The sequence below is a fragment of the Pelobates fuscus genome, chromosome 12 (assembly GCF_036172605.1).
Source record: "Pelobates fuscus isolate aPelFus1 chromosome 12, aPelFus1.pri, whole genome shotgun sequence".
Lineage (NCBI taxonomy): Eukaryota > Metazoa > Chordata > Amphibia > Anura > Pelobatidae > Pelobates > Pelobates fuscus.
This window is the reverse complement of record NC_086328.1, coordinates 74,482,159-74,494,420: the sequence shown is the minus strand read 5'-3', so window position 1 is coordinate 74,494,420 and position 12,262 is coordinate 74,482,159. Positions and strand designations below refer to the sequence as shown.

General features: G+C 34.9%; 10 non-coding genes across 10 annotated transcripts; all 10 read right to left on the bottom strand.

The window, feature by feature from the left end:
* Window positions 1-585: 585 nt before the first annotated feature.
* Window positions 586-657, bottom strand: TRNAQ-CUG (transfer RNA glutamine (anticodon CUG)). The gene has a single exon. It is a non-coding gene; the product is annotated as a tRNA-Gln (tRNA).
* A 1,091-nt stretch (window positions 658-1,748) lies between these two features.
* Window positions 1,749-1,820, bottom strand: TRNAQ-CUG (transfer RNA glutamine (anticodon CUG)). The gene has a single exon. It is a non-coding gene; the product is annotated as a tRNA-Gln (tRNA).
* Window positions 1,821-2,909: 1,089 nt separating this feature from the next.
* TRNAQ-CUG (transfer RNA glutamine (anticodon CUG)) lies at window positions 2,910-2,981 on the bottom strand. The gene has a single exon. It is a non-coding gene; the product is annotated as a tRNA-Gln (tRNA).
* Window positions 2,982-4,825: 1,844 nt separating this feature from the next.
* TRNAQ-CUG (transfer RNA glutamine (anticodon CUG)) lies at window positions 4,826-4,897 on the bottom strand. Its single transcript has one exon. It is a non-coding gene; the product is annotated as a tRNA-Gln (tRNA).
* Window positions 4,898-5,988: 1,091 nt separating this feature from the next.
* Window positions 5,989-6,060, bottom strand: TRNAQ-CUG (transfer RNA glutamine (anticodon CUG)). The gene has a single exon. It is a non-coding gene; the product is annotated as a tRNA-Gln (tRNA).
* A 1,089-nt stretch (window positions 6,061-7,149) lies between these two features.
* TRNAQ-CUG (transfer RNA glutamine (anticodon CUG)) lies at window positions 7,150-7,221 on the bottom strand. Its single transcript has one exon. It is a non-coding gene; the product is annotated as a tRNA-Gln (tRNA).
* A 1,089-nt stretch (window positions 7,222-8,310) lies between these two features.
* TRNAQ-CUG (transfer RNA glutamine (anticodon CUG)) lies at window positions 8,311-8,382 on the bottom strand. The gene has a single exon. It is a non-coding gene; the product is annotated as a tRNA-Gln (tRNA).
* Window positions 8,383-9,471: 1,089 nt separating this feature from the next.
* TRNAQ-CUG (transfer RNA glutamine (anticodon CUG)) lies at window positions 9,472-9,543 on the bottom strand. Its single transcript has one exon. It is a non-coding gene; the product is annotated as a tRNA-Gln (tRNA).
* Window positions 9,544-10,632: 1,089 nt separating this feature from the next.
* On the bottom strand, window positions 10,633-10,704 carry TRNAQ-CUG (transfer RNA glutamine (anticodon CUG)). The gene has a single exon. It is a non-coding gene; the product is annotated as a tRNA-Gln (tRNA).
* A 1,089-nt stretch (window positions 10,705-11,793) lies between these two features.
* Window positions 11,794-11,865, bottom strand: TRNAQ-CUG (transfer RNA glutamine (anticodon CUG)). Its single transcript has one exon. It is a non-coding gene; the product is annotated as a tRNA-Gln (tRNA).
* Window positions 11,866-12,262: the final 397 nt, after the last annotated feature.

Below are 12,262 nucleotides of genomic sequence, written 5' to 3'. Positions count from 1 at the left end.
AGCATTTTAAAAGCCTTGGACATTTGAGCCCATATAGCAGAAATGCCTCTTGTAAAAGATCACCTAGCATTTGGAGGAATCAGGCTCAAGACTCATATCTTACCACTAAACTAGCTTTTACATTCTCTTTAAACAAATCAGACATTTATTTGACACTTTTGATTCTATATCCAAGGAAAGTAAAACTTAAGGAATCTGCTATTGGTTTGCAATGTACAGAACTACAGAAGAAGACATGCTTGGGGTATTGTTCATTCGGCTTTTTAAATTGCGAGCAATCTTATGAAAAAATATATCAATCAATGTTTCTATATCATAGGATGAAGAATTACAGTTTCCCTAAAGAAGCAAGTGATTATATTTCTGAATGTATTAAGTTTAACTTTTGACACTTAAATTGTTTCCTTGTTTTTTTAGATGTAAAAATGGGAAATGAAGACAAATTTGCAAATTTGGCTGACTGTTGCTCATGCTTTTATGGAAGAACATTATTATTTAGGGACTTCTAAAATGTTTGACATGAACTATTTTTCACGCAGACCAATTGACATATTAGCTTCTTAAGATTAATGCTATCTAAAGGAAAGGTTCCACCGAGATTTGAACTCGGATCGCTGGATTCAGATTCCAGAGTGCTAACCATTACACCATGGAACCACTGGTGGTGACTTGACTTTTTTCATTGGCTCCGAACACTGGTGTGAAGAGTGCGAGTGATAAATATGACATCACAAATACCCTCCTCCAACATAAATAGAAAAAAAAGGGTGGCATTATAGTTTTATAGATGCTGATGATCATCTTTAGCTTTGCTCTGCATTTTACCAACAGAAAAAAGTCAAAAGTAACTTGAATTTTAACTTTGTTTTGTTCACTGGCCAAGAACTCAAAATGACTTCCAGTTTTTTACACCTTTTAACACCACATTCTTTTATACATACTATTATCATGCTTTCCAACTCTCTCACATCTTGATATGTCTTATTCCTCTAATCACAATAGGTGAATAATGTCTACGTGAATTCACGTGATCACAATTTTCATGTTTTCTCAACCAACGGGTGCTCTTCGTTCATCCGGTCCAAGTGAGGCGGGTAACGACAATCTCAAAGCAAACCCTACACCAAAAGCATCAAACAATTTTATCTTTGAAGTCTGTGACAAGCATTTTAAAAGCCTTGGACATTTGACCCCATATAGCAGAAATGCCTCTTGTAAAAGATAACCTAGCATTTGGAGGAAATAGGCTCAAGACTCATATCTTACCACTAAACTAGCTTTTACATTCTCTTTAAACAAATCAGACATTTATTTGACACTTTTGATTCTATATCCAAGGAAAGTAAAACTTAAGGAATCTGCTATTGGTTTGCAATGTACAGAACTACAGAAGAAGACATGCTTGGGGTATTGTTCATTCGGCTTTTTAAATTGCGAGCAATCTTATGAAAAAATATATCAATCAATGTTTCTATATCATAGGATGAAGAATTACAGTTTCCCTAAAGAAGCAAGTGATTATATTTCTGAATGTATTAAGTTTAGCTTTTGACACTTAAATTGTTTCCTTGTTTTTTTAGATGTAAAAATGGGAAATGAAGACAAATTTGCAAATTTGGCTGACTGTTGCTCATGCTTTTATGGAAGAACATTATGATTTAGGGACTTCTAAAATGTTTGACATGAACTATTTTTCACGCAGACCAATTGACATATTAGCTTCTTAAGATTAATGCTATCTAAAGGAAAGGTTCCACCGAGATTTGAACTCGGATCGCTGGATTCAGAGTCCAGAGTGCTAACCATTACACCATGGAACCACTGGTGGTGACTTGATATTTTTCATTGGCTCCAAACACTGGTGTGACGAGTGCGAGTGATCACTATGACATTACAAATACCCTCCTCCAACATAAATAGAAAAAAGGGTGGCATTATAGTTTTATAGATGCTGATGATCATCTTTAGCTTTGCTCTGCATTTTACCAACAGAAAAAAGTCAAAAGTAACTTGAATTTTAACTTTGTTTTGTTCACTGGCCAAGAACTCAAAATGACTTCCAGTTTTTTACACCTTTTAACACCACATTCTTTTATACATACTATTATCATGCTTTCCAACTCTCTCACATCTTGATATGTCTTATTCCTCTAATCACAATAGGTGAATAATGTCTACGTGAATTCACGTGATCACAATTTTCATGTTTTCTCAACCAACGGGTGCTCTTCGTTCATCCGGTCCAAGTGAGGCGGGTAACGACAATCTCAAAGCAAACCCTACACCAAAAGCATCAAACAATTTTATCTTTGAAGTCTGTGACAAGCATTTTAAAAGCCTTGGACATTTGACCCCATATAGCAGAAATGCCTCTTGTAAAAGATAACCTAGCATTTGGAGGAAATAGGCTCAAGACTCATATCTTACCACTAAACTAGCTTTTACATTCTCTTTAAACAAATCAGACATTTATTTGACACTTTTGATTCTATATCCAAGGAAAGTAAAACTTAAGGAATCTGCTATTGGTTTGCAATGTACAGAACTACAGAAGAAGACATGCTTGGGGTATTGTTCATTCGGCTTTTTAAATTGCGAGCAATCTTATGAAAAAATATATCAATCAATGTTTCTATATCATAGGATGAAGAATTACAGTTTCCCTAAAGAAGCAAGTGATTATATTTCTGAATGTATTAAGTTTAACTTTTGACACTTAAATTGTTTCCTTGTTTTTTTAGATGTAAAAATGGGAAATGAAGACAAATTTGCAAATTTGGCTGACTGTTGCTCATGCTTTTATGGAAGAACATTATGATTTAGGGACTTCTAAAATGTTTGACATGAACTATTTTTCACGCAGACCAATTGACATATTAGCTTCTTAAGATTAATGCTATCTAAAGGAAAGGTTCCACCGAGATTTGAACTCGGATCGCTGGATTCAGAGTCCAGAGTGCTAACCATTACACCATGGAACCACTGGTGGTGACTTGATATTTTTCATTGGCTCCGAACACTGGTGTGAAGAGTGCGAGTGATCACTATGACATTACAAATACCCTCCTCCAACATAAATAGAAAAAAGGGTGGCATTATAGTTTTATAGATGCTGATGATCATCTTTAGCTTTGCTCTGCATTTTACCAACAGAAAAAAGTCAAAAGTAACTTGAATTTTAACTTTGTTTTGTTCACTGGCCAAGAACTCAAAATGACTTCCAGTTTTTTACACCTTTTAACACCACATTCTTTTATACATACTATTATCATGCTTTCAAACTCTCTCACATCTTGATATGTCTTATTCCTCTAATCACAATAGGTGAATAATGTCTCCGTGAATTCACGTGATCACAATTTTCATGTTTTCTCAACCAACGGGTGCTCTTCGTTCATCCGGTCCAAATGAGGCGGTTAACGACAATTTCAAAGCAAACCCTACACCAAAAGCATCAAACAATTTTATCTTTTTTTTTTTTCAAGGTCTGATTTTTATTGAAGTTTTGCATATAAAAAATAGATAGAAAGGGGGATACAGAAAAGAAAAAGGGGGGGGGGTGTAAACGAAATAAAGTTCGTACAATATTACAGATTTACAACTTTTACACAGTACAAGTACATGCTCATAAAGGTCTTTTATACATTGTTCTGAATATGATGTGAGTTAAGAATCTATACACAAGTATAAATGTGTACATTGCTCTATATAGGAATAATAGTACAATTTTAACTATAATAAATATAGCTATAAAGACCCAAGCATTGACAAGAGTAAAAAATGAGATAAAAAATGAGATAACTAACATGCTTTAAAACATATCGAGTGTCCTATAAGTGATAGTTGGTATCAAGGATTAAGGATGTTGATAAGTTCTACTGGTCCAATTGAATTGTGTGACATTCCAACGATCATAGATGTATGTTATTAAACTCAAATTAACGGTAATTCTCGGGAAACCACCAAAATCTAGTTGTTTTCCCAAGTGTCACAATACCTGTTAGTTATCTGGACAATAGCCTGTCAATGCAAGAAGAGTAGCGATGAGACCTCGTAGAGGTATACCATATATTCACACTCAGCTGGGCTTCGTATTGGTCTGTACAAATCATGTATGTGGGTACTAATGAGTAGCTGACATTGAGTTGCATGATAAGCGGCTGTTACATTCGTGTTCAATGACAAGGCGAAGGCCGTGCCTTATTGCTAATAAACAATTTTATCTTTGAAGTCTGTGACAAGCATTTTAAAAGCCTTGGACATTTGAGCCCATATAGCAGAAATGCCTCTTGTAAAAGATAACCTAGCAATTGGAGGAATCAGGCTCAAGACTCATATCTTACCACTAAACTAGCTTTTACATTCTCTTTAAACAAATCAGACGTTTATTTGACACTTTTGATTCTATATCCAAGGAAAGTAAAACTTAAGGAATCTGCTATTGGTTTGCAATGTACAGAACTACAGAAGAAGACATGCTTGGGGTATTGTTCATTCGGCTTTTTAAATTGCGAGCAATCTTATGAAAAAATATATCAATCAATGTTTCTATATCATAGGATGAAGAATTACAGTTTCCCTAAAGAAGCAAGTGATTATATTTCTGAATGTATTAAGTTTAACTTTTGACACTTAAATTGTTTCCTTGTTTTTTTAGATGTAAAAATGGGAAATGAAGACAAATTTGCAAATTTGGCTGACTGTTGCTCATTCTTTTATGGAAGAACATTATGATTTAGGGACTTCTAAAATGTTTGACATGAACTATTTTTCACGCAGACCAATTGACATATTAGCTTCTTAAGATTAATGCTATCTAAAGGAAAAGTTCCACCGAGATTTGAACTCGGATCGCTGGATTCAGAGTCCAGAGAGCTAACCATTACACCATGGAACCACTGGTGGTGACTTGACTTTTTTCATTGGCTCCGAACACTGGTGTGAAGAGTGCGAGTGATAACTATGACATCACAAATACCCTCCTCCAACATAAATAGAAAAAAAGGGTGGCATTATAGTTTTATAGATGCTGATGATCATCTTTAGCTTTGCTCTGCATTTTACCAACAGAAAAAAGTCAAAAGTGACTTGAATTTTAACTTTGTTTTGTTCACTAGCCAAGAACTCAAAATGACTTCCAGTTTTTTTACACCTTTTAACACCACATTCTTTGATACATACTATTATCATGCTTTCCAACTCTCTCACATCTTGATATGTCTTATTCCTCTAATCACAATAGGTGAATAATGTCTACGTGAATTCACGTGATCACAATTTTCATGTTTTCTCAACCAACGGGTGCTCTTCGTTCATCCGGTCCAAGTGAGGCAGGTAACGACAATCTCAAAGCAAACCCTACACCAAAAGCATCAAACAATTTTATCTTTGAAGTCTGTGACAAGCATTTTAAAAGCCTTGGACATTTGAGCCCATATAGCAGAAATGCCTCTTGTAAAAGATAACCTAGCATTTGGAGGAAATAGGCTCAAGACTCATATCTTACCACTAAACTAGCTTTTACATTCTCTTTAAACAAATCAGACGTTTATTTGACACTTTTGATTCTATATCCAAGGAAAGTAAAATTTAAGGAATCTGCTATTGGTTTGCAATGTACAGAACTACAGAAGAAGACATGCTTGGGGTATTGTTCATTCGGCTTTTTAAATTGCGAGCAATCTTATGAAAAAATATATCAATCAATGTTTCTATATCATAGGATGAAGAATTACAGTTTCCCTAAAGAAGCAAGTGATTATATTTCTGAATGTATTAAGTTTAACTTTTGACACTTAAATTGTTTCCTTGTTTTTTTAGATGTAAAAATGGGAAATGAAGACAAATTTGCAAATTTGGCTGACTGTTACTCATGCTTTTATGGAAGAACATTATGATTTAGGGACTTCTAAAATGTTTGACATGAACTATTTTTCACGCAGACCAATTGACATATTAGCTTCTTAAGATTAATGCTATCTAAAGGAAAGGTTCCACCGAGATTTGAACTCAGATCGCTGGATTCAGAGTCCAGAGTGCTAACCATTACACCATGGAACCACTGGTGGTGACTTGGTTTTTTTCATTGGCTCCGAACACTGGTGTGAAGAGTGCCAGTGATAACTATGACATCACAAATACCCTCCTCCAACATAAATAGAAAAAAGGGTGGCATTATAGTTTTATAGATGCTGATGATCATCTTTAGCTTTGCTCTGCATTTTACCAACAGAAAAAAGTCAAAAGTAACCTGAATTTTAACTTTGTTTTGTTCACTGGCCAAGAACTCAAAACGACTTCCAGTTTTTTACACCTTTTAACACCACATTCTTTTATAAATACTATTATCATGCTTTCGAACTCTCTCACATCTTGATATGTCTTATTCCTCTAATCACAATAGGTAAATAATGTCTACGTGAATTCACGTGATCACAATTTTCATGTTTTCTCAACCAACGGGTGCTCTTCGTTCATCCGGTCCAAATGAGGCGGGTAACGACAATTTCAAAGCAAACCCTACACCAAAAGCATCAAACAATTTTATCTTTGAAGTCTGTGACAAGCATTTTAAAAGCCTTGGACATTTGAGCCCATATAGCAGAAATGCCTCTTGTAAAAGATCACCTAGCATTTGGAGGAATCAGGCTCAAGACTCATATCTTACCACTAAACTAGCTTTTACATTCTCTTTAAACAAATCAGACGTTTATTTGACACTTTTGATTCTATATCCAAGGAAAGTAAAACTTAAGGAATCTGCTATTGGTTTGCAATGTACAGAACTACAGAAGAAGACATGCTTGGGGTATTGTTCATTCGGCTTTTTAAATTGCGAGCAATCTTATGAAAAAATATATCAATCAATGTTTCTATTTCATAGGATGAAGAATTACAGTTTCCCTAAAGAAGCAAGTGATTATATTTCTGAATGTATTAAGTTTAACTTTTGACACTTAAATTGTTTCCTTGTTTTTTTAGATGTAAAAATGGGAAATGAAGACAAATTTGCAAATTTGGCTGACTGTTGCTCATTCTTTTATGGAAGAACATTATGATTTAGGGACTTCTAAAATGTTTGACATGAACTATTTTTCACGCAGACCAATTGACATATTAGCTTCTTAAGATTAATGCTATCTAAAGGAAAGGTTCCACCGAGATTTGAACTCGGATCGCTGGATTCAGAGTCCAGAGTGCTAACCATTACACCATGGAACCACTGGTGGTGACTTGACTTTTTTCATTGGCTCCGAACACTGGTGTGAAGAGTGCGAGTGATAACTATGACATCACAAATACCCTCCTCCAACATAAAGAGAAAAAAACGTGGCATTATAGTTTTATAGATGCTGATGATCATCTTTAGCTTTGCTCTGCATTTTACCAACAGAAAAAAGTCAAAAGTAACTTGAATTTTAACTTTGTTTTGTTCACTGGCCAAGAACTCAAAATGACTTCCAGTTTTTTACACCTTTTAACACCACATTCTTTGATACATACTATTATCATGCTTTCCAACTCTCTCACATCTTGATATGTCTTATTCCTCTAATCACAATAGGTGAATAATGTCTACGTGAATTCACGTGATCACAATTTTCATGTTTTCTCAACCAACGGGTGCTCTTCGTTCATCCGGTCCAAGTGAGGCGGGTAACGACAATCTCAAAGCAAACCCTACACCAAAAGCATCAAACAATTTTATCTTTGAAGTCTGTGACAAGCATTTTAAAAGCCTTGGACATTTGAGCCCATATAGCAGAAATGCCTCTTGTAAAAGATAACCTAGCATTTGGAGGAAGCAGGCTCAAGACTCATATCTTAGCACTAAACTAGCTTTTACATTCTCTTTAAACAAATCAGACGTTTATTTGACACTTTTGATTCTATATCCAAGGAAAGTAAAACTTAAGGAATCTGCTATTGGTTTGCAGTGTACAGAACTACAGAAGAAGACATGCTTGGGGTATTGTTCATTCGGCTTTTTAAATTGCGAGCAATCTTATGAAAAAATATATCAATCAATGTTTCTATATCATAGGATGAAGAATTACAGTTTCCCTAAAGAAGCAAGTGATTATATTTCAGAATGTATTAAGTTTAACTTTTGACACTTAAATTGTTTCCTTGTTTTTTTAGATGTAAAAATGGGAAATGAAGACAAATTTGCAAATTTGGCTGACTGTTGCTCATTCTTTTATGGAAGAACATTATGATTTAGGGACTTCTAAAATGTTTGACATGAACTATTTTTCACGCAGACCAATTGACATATTAGCTTCTTAAGATTAATGCTATCTAAAGGAAAGGTTCCACCGAGATTTGAACTCGGATCGCTGGATTCAGAGTCCAGAGTGCTAACCATTACACCATGGAACCACTGGTGGTGACTTGACTTTTTTCATTGGCTCCGAACACTGGTGTGAAGAGTGCGAGTGATAACTATGACATCACAAATACCCTCCTCCAACATAAATAGAAAAAAGCGTGGCATTATAGTTTTATAGATGCTGATGATCATCTTTAGCTTTGCTCTGCATTTTACCAACAGAAAAAAGTCTAAAGTAACTTGAATTTTAACTTTGTTTTGTTCACTGGCCAAGAACTCAAAATGACTTCCAGTTTTTTACACCTTTTAACACCACATTCTTTTATACATACTATTATCATGCTTTCCAACTCTCTCACATCTTGATATGTCTTATTCCTCTAATCACAATAGGTGAATAATGTCTACGTGAATTCACGTGATCACAATTTTCATGTTTTCTCAACCAACGGGTGCTCTTCGTTCATCCGGTCCAAGTGAGGCGGGTAACGACAATCTCAAAGCAAACCCTACACCAAAAGCATCAAACAATTTTATCTTTGAAGTCTGTGACAAGCATTTTAAAAGCCTTGGACATTTGAGCCCATATAGCAGAAATGCCTCTTGTAAAAGATAACCTAGCATTTGGAGGAAGCAGGCTCAAGACTCATATCTTAGCACTAAACTAGCTTTTACATTCTCTTTAAACAAATCAGACGTTTATTTGACACTTTTGATTCTATATCCAAGGAAAGTAAAACTTAAGGAATCTGCTATTGGTTTGCAGTGTACAGAACTACAGAAGAAGACATGCTTGGGGTATTGTTCATTCGGCTTTTTAAATTGCGAGCAATCTTATGAAAAAATATATCAATCAATGTTTCTATATCATAGGATGAAGAATTACAGTTTCCCTAAAGAAGCAAGTGATTATATTTCTGAATGTATTAAGTTTAACTTTTGACACTTAAATTGTTTCCTTGTTTTTTTAGATGTAAAAATGGGAAATGAAGACAAATTTGCAAATTTGGCTGACTGTTGCTCATTCTTTTATGGAAGAACATTATGATTTAGGGACTTCTAAAATGTTTGACATGAACTATTTTTCACGCAGACCTATTGACATATTAGCTTCTTAAGATTAATGCTATCTAAAGGAAAGGTTCCACCGAGATTTGAACTCGGATCGCTGGATTCAGAGTCCAGAGTGCTAACCATTACACCATGGAACCACTGGTGGTGACTTGACTTTTTTCATTGGCTCCGAACACTGGTGTGAAGAGTGCGAGTGATAACTATGACATCACAAATACCCTCCTCCAACATAAAGAGAAAAAAACGTGGCATTATAGTTTTATAGATGCTGATGATCATCTTTAGCTTTGCTCTGCATTTTACCAACAGAAAAAAGTCAAAAGTAACTTGAATTTTAACTTTGTTTTGTTCACTGGCCAAGAACTCAAAATGACTTCCAGTTTTTTACACCTTTTAACACCACATTCTTTGATACATACTATTATCATGCTTTCCAACTCTCTCACATCTTGATATGTCTTATTCCTCTAATCACAATAGGTGAATAATGTCTACGTGAATTCACGTGATCACAATTTTCATGTTTTCTCAACCAACGGGTGCTCTTCGTTCATCCGGTCCAAGTGAGGCGGGTAACGACAATCTCAAAGCAAACCCTACACCAAAAGCATCAAACAATTTTATCTTTGAAGTCTGTGACAAGCATTTTAAAAGCCTTGGACATTTGAGCCCATATAGCAGAAATGCCTCTTGTAAAAGATAACCTAGCATTTGGAGGAAGCAGGCTCAAGACTCATATCTTAGCACTAAACTAGCTTTTACATTCTCTTTAAACAAATCAGACGTTTATTTGACACTTTTGATTCTATATCCAAGGAAAGTAAAACTTAAGGAATCTGCTATTGGTTTGCAGTGTACAGAACTACAGAAGAAGACATGCTTGGGGTATTGTTCATTCGGCTTTTTAAATTGCGAGCAATCTTATGAAAAAATATATCAATCAATGTTTCTATATCATAGGATGAAGAATTACAGTTTCCCTAAAGAAGCAAGTGATTATATTTCAGAATGTATTAAGTTTAACTTTTGACACTTAAATTGTTTCCTTGTTTTTTTAGATGTAAAAATGGGAAATGAAGACAAATTTGCAAATTTGGCTGACTGTTGCTCATTCTTTTATGGAAGAACATTATGATTTAGGGACTTCTAAAATGTTTGACATGAACTATTTTTCACGCAGACCAATTGACATATTAGCTTCTTAAGATTAATGCTATCTAAAGGAAAGGTTCCACCGAGATTTGAACTCGGATCGCTGGATTCAGAGTCCAGAGTGCTAACCATTACACCATGGAACCACTGGTGGTGACTTGACTTTTTTCATTGGCTCCGAACACTGGTGTGAAGAGTGCGAGTGATAACTATGACATCACAAATACCCTCCTCCAACATAAATAGAAAAAAGCGTGGCATTATAGTTTTATAGATGCTGATGATCATCTTTAGCTTTGCTCTGCATTTTACCAACAGAAAAAAGTCAAAAGTAACTTGAATTTTAACTTTGTTTTGTTCACTGGCCAAGAACTCAAAATTACTTCCAGTTTTTTACACCTTTTAACACCACATTCTTTGATACATACTATTATCATGCTTTCCAACTCTCTCACATCTTGATATGTCTTATTCCTCTAATCACAATAGGTGAATAATGTCTACGTGAATTCACGTGATCACAATTTTCATGTTTTCTCAACCAACGGGTGCTCTTCGTTCATCCGGTCCAAGTGAGGCGGTTAACGACAATCTCAAAGCAAACCCTACACCAAAAGCATCAAACAATTTTATCTTTGAAGTCTGTGACAAGCATTTTAAAAGCCTTGGACATTTGAGCCCATATAGCAGAAATGCCTCTTGTAAAAGATAACCTAGCATTTGGAGGAATCAGGCTCAAGACTCATATCTTAGCACTAAACTAGCTTTTACATTCTCTTTAAACAAATCAGACGTTTATTTGACACTTTTGATTCTATATCCAAGGAAAGTAAAACTTAAGGAATCTGCTATTGGTTTGCAATGTACAGAACTATAGAAGAAGACATGCTTGGGGTATTGTTCATTCGGCTTTTTAAATTGCGAGCAATCTTATGAAAAAATATATCAATCAATGTTTCTATATCATAGGATGAAGAATTACAGTTTCCCTAAAGAAGCAAGTGATTATATTTCTGAATGTATTAAGTTTAACTTTTGACACTTAAATTGTTTCCTTGTTTTTTTAGATGTAAAAATGGGAAATGAAGACAAATTTGCAAATTTGGCTGACTGTTGCTCATGCTTTTATGGAAGAACATTATGATTTAGGGACTTCTAAAATGTTTGACATGAACTATTTTTCACGCAGACCAACTGACATATTAGCTTCTTAAGATTAATGCTATCTAAAGGAAAGGTTCCACCGAGATTTGAACTCGGATCGCTGGATTCAGAGTCCAGAGTGCTAACCATTACACCATGGAACCACTGATGGTGACTTGACTTTTTTCATTGGCTCCGAACACTGGTGTGAAGAGTGCGAGTGATAACTATGACATCACAAATACCCTCCTCCAACATAAATAGAAAAAAGCGTGGCATTATAGTTTTATAGATGCTGATGATCATCTTTAGCTTTGCTCTGCATTTTACCAACAGAAAAAAGTCTAAAGTAACTTGAATTTTAACTTTGTTTTGTTCACTGGCCAAGAACTCAAAATGACTTCCAGTTTTTTACACCTTTTAACACCACATTCTTTTATACATACTATTATCATGCTTTCCAACTCTCTCACATCTTGATATGTCTTATTCCTCTAATCACAATAGGTGAATAATGTCTACGTGAATTCACGTGATCACAATTTTCATGTTTTCTCAACC